Source organism: Orcinus orca, chromosome 7 (genome assembly GCF_937001465.1).
Source record: "Orcinus orca chromosome 7, mOrcOrc1.1, whole genome shotgun sequence".
In the NCBI taxonomy this organism is placed as follows: Eukaryota; Metazoa; Chordata; class Mammalia; order Artiodactyla; family Delphinidae; genus Orcinus; species Orcinus orca.
In genome coordinates, this window is record NC_064565.1 from 63,579,150 (window position 1) to 63,582,849 (window position 3,700).

General features: G+C 38.4%; 1 pseudogene; it reads right to left on the reverse strand.

The window, feature by feature from the left end:
* Positions 1-367: 367 nt before the first annotated feature.
* LOC101278307 (protein cornichon homolog 1-like) lies at positions 368-3,361 on the reverse strand (annotated as a pseudogene).
* Between the last annotated feature and the right edge of the window lie 339 nt (positions 3,362-3,700).

A 3,700-nucleotide genomic window follows, 5' to 3' on the forward strand; every position in this document is an offset into this window, starting at 1 on the left:
AGAGCAATTTAATTTTTTTTATGATACATAAACGACAATAACAGTAGATGAAATAGATGTGGATGACAATAAATGTAGATACTAATTGGTAGGAGACCATTGCCCAATACCTTACGTGGAAGAGGAATTTTTCATAGTGTAATGATTTTGAAATTCCAACGTAACAAGGGAGCTTAGTCAAATGAGAGGACAGTTAATCAAGTCAGCCATCAGGGGTACCCATGCTTTGGGGAAACAAGTGTCCAAGGTCTATCAGGGTTTTAGATCCAGGAAGGATCACTTTGTTTATAGCCCTTTGAAGACACACGTGGAAATCAAAATTTCCACTCTTTGAGATTATTCAACTAATGCATGACCAACAGTCTATACTCTAATCTGTTGCTTTTCACCAAAAGGATTTATCCAGGCCTCTTTTCTTTTTTTTTTTTTAAGTCTTAATTTCAGAGTTTTATTGTATTGCACTAAAGGAATAGCAGGACGGTTATACAATGTTCTCTCTCATTCAGTTTTGAAAATCTAAAGTAGTTGCAAACTCTTAAGAATATCTTCACCACCAGATTAGAACGCTAAGTATAATAACCAATTTCTTAATAAGTGATGTCTTACAAATCAAAACACATTTAAAATAGCTTTCAATGCATTCTTCACAAGTAAGTCAGCATATATTTTTGTATCATGTTCACTTATGCTTAAGAATTAAAGCAAGTATATTACTCTGGTGGAAATACGGGAAATCTCTCATTCATGCAATATACAGGGATAATATTTCAAGTCAAAGGGCAAAAAATCCCACTCATTTTTTTAATGCATCCATATATAATCACCTACATGATAGACGAGGAAACCCATGAAGTTTCCACAGGTCAGATATATATTTTTAATTCATCAGAAGCACCTGATATCTACAGCTAATTTTTAATTAAATGGCATTTCAATAAAACCAAAATGAGCCCTACAACTTCTATAAACAAAAGCTTCCAATGGACTAAGGACAGTCAGTAATTAATGCAGTCATTCAAGGGATTATGGCTGTTCCTTAAGGAGTGCAAGTTCAAACCTGTCAACACCAGAGGTATCATTTCATATTAATTTATACGTCATTCCATTTAAATTCTTTATCCGAGTATAACATATGAAAACAGTCTTTCCACAAGCAAAAAATGTGGAAACATTTAAAAAATAAGGAGACATTTTTTAAAGTAACTGATCAGATTCCATAGGCTACTTTTGGAAAGAGGATCTTGCTGGATAGAATCCCTTCATTTGGTGGCTTTTTGCATGCACTTAACCAGACCAGTTCTTCTGAGTGTTGTTCTAAGAGCTCACCAAAACATAGATCATGCCATATAGGTAGTAAAAAAATGCTAGAAGATGAAAAGCTAATTTGCACCATCCTTCTTTCTGACAATATGCTAGAATATCTGCATTCATGATGGTTGTAGGGTCATAGAGTCCTGGTCCACTCATCACTGGTCTACTCATATACCTCCAAATATGATATGCCAAGAGGGGCATATTGAGACCCAGTGTAACCACTCTGCTGCACAAAGAAACATGACACAGAAGAAAGCGTGGATGAGGTACTCTGGAAGGACAAGAGGATTCAGGGTATTACACTGGTCTATAGGATTCCTGTAATCAGTCTTCAGCTCATCAAATGCTATAATATGCCAAATGGTGGAGAAGATGAGTGCAGCGGTGAGCAGCAGTGCCAGCATGTAGCAGAAGGTCGCGAACTTGAACGCCGTGGCCGGGGCAGGCCTCTTTTCTTTAGGCTCTTCTCGAAGCTAAGCAGCTCACCCTTTTAATCTGCTTATTCAGCACAAAATATGAAACACAAAATAAAAGCAGTGCTTGACTTTCCATAACTGCCTTTTGTTTTAACTTGTTGGCCCCCTTTTGCCCTATTTGAATAGTAGTGTATCTCCTTCACATTCCAGTCTTAATGAGGTTATTTACCTTGCATACCCAATGAGATTATACCTTATATAATAAATTCTCTTCTCTGAGATATATCTGAGAGGGCAGCCTATTTAACTATTAAAAGGATTAACCTTTTAACTGAGAATGATCTTAAGGCTGGACACAATTTTCATGCTGAGCTTTCAATTACTTAAAGATGCCACCACTGCATACAGAGGTGTTTACATTTACATATACTAGTAGATCGGCCTTAAAAATAGCCCCTCGTTAACTTTGCACAATGGCTGGTAAAGAAAGCTCATTTGTTGCTATGTGTGTATTGCTCTTGCTCATGTGTGTTAATGAAATACATGTGAGCTAAAAATGCAAACTGGGAAGTAAATATCTTTTTTTTTTTTTTTTTTTTTTTGCGGTACACGGGCCTCTCACCGTTGTGGCCTCTCCCGTTGCAGAGCACAGGCTCCAGATGCGCAGGCTCAGCGGCCATGGCTCACGGGCCCAGTCGCTCCACGGCATGTGGGATGTTCCCGGACCGGGGCACGAACCCATGTCCCCTGCATCGACAGGTGGACTCTCAACCACTGCACCACTAGGGAAGCCCAAGAACATCATTTTTAATGCATTAGTATTGTTATCAATTATACATGCTAACAAAACACATGGAGGGACAATCCATATGGACCCTTCAAATTTCCTTTTAGCCAATAATTGTTCTTTTCTTCCTCACCCAACTTTTACCATAAGTGATAACATTAATTGCCTTAATTCTTTTCATATTGTCATTCCAGGTGGGGAACAATAGAATTGGCCAGAAGTCTATAAACAGAAAGGGCGTGAGGAAAAGCAAACGGCTTGGGTAATCCACCATTTGGACAATAAGTTTGGCTTTACTTCATCGATTGGGGGATGGGGATGGAGATGAGGGGGGAGGCAGTTGGTGGTTGGGGGTTAGGAAAAATAGGAAAAGAAACAGAGTTACTTACTTAGCTTATCTAGATCATTGCATTCAGGTAATAGTAAAAAGAATTTTCATAAATCTATTTTCCTCCAAAATCCACTTGACTTTTGCATTATGGCACATCTCACTCTCAGATCCTCATAAACATTATAACTTAATCTGATTGATTAAATGTTGTACTGACCTAAAAAGGAACTGTTTATAGTAATGTCCAAGGCACTGGGAGAGCAGCTCTCTTAAGTCAAAACAATTTGGTCTCTATTCTTAGGAAAGGAATAATTGAAAGGAGAATCTCCCCTTGGACATAAACCACCTTGTCCATCTCCCCTGCAAAAGTCCCAGAAAAATCTAGTCTATTTACTAATGTTCTGGGGCTCATGGATTATTTCCGGAGAATTCAAATATTTGTTGATAACCTACCAACTGCTGTGTACTGGGAGTACAGCAGGGAACAAAACTTTCAGAAATTTCTGGCAACATGGATTACTTTCTACAGGGGGAAAGGGTGCAATAAACAAAGATGCAAAATATATGCATGTTAGATGGTGATAATATTGCTATTGAATATTAGTGATAATAGAGAAGTTTTAGACAATTTTAACAGAGGAAAAAAGCAGGAAAGGGAATGGAGGGATATTTTAAGGAAGGTGTTGTCAGGTTAGGTAAGGCAAGTTGATATTTGAGTAAAGACCTGGGGATGGGGGATCCAGCTAAGCAAAAATGTTTAAGGCAGAGGGGCAATTAAGAGAAAAGGCTCTGAGGCAGGAGTATGGCTGGCATGTTAGAGGAAGGCCAAGGAGGCCAGTGAGGGCAAAGAGA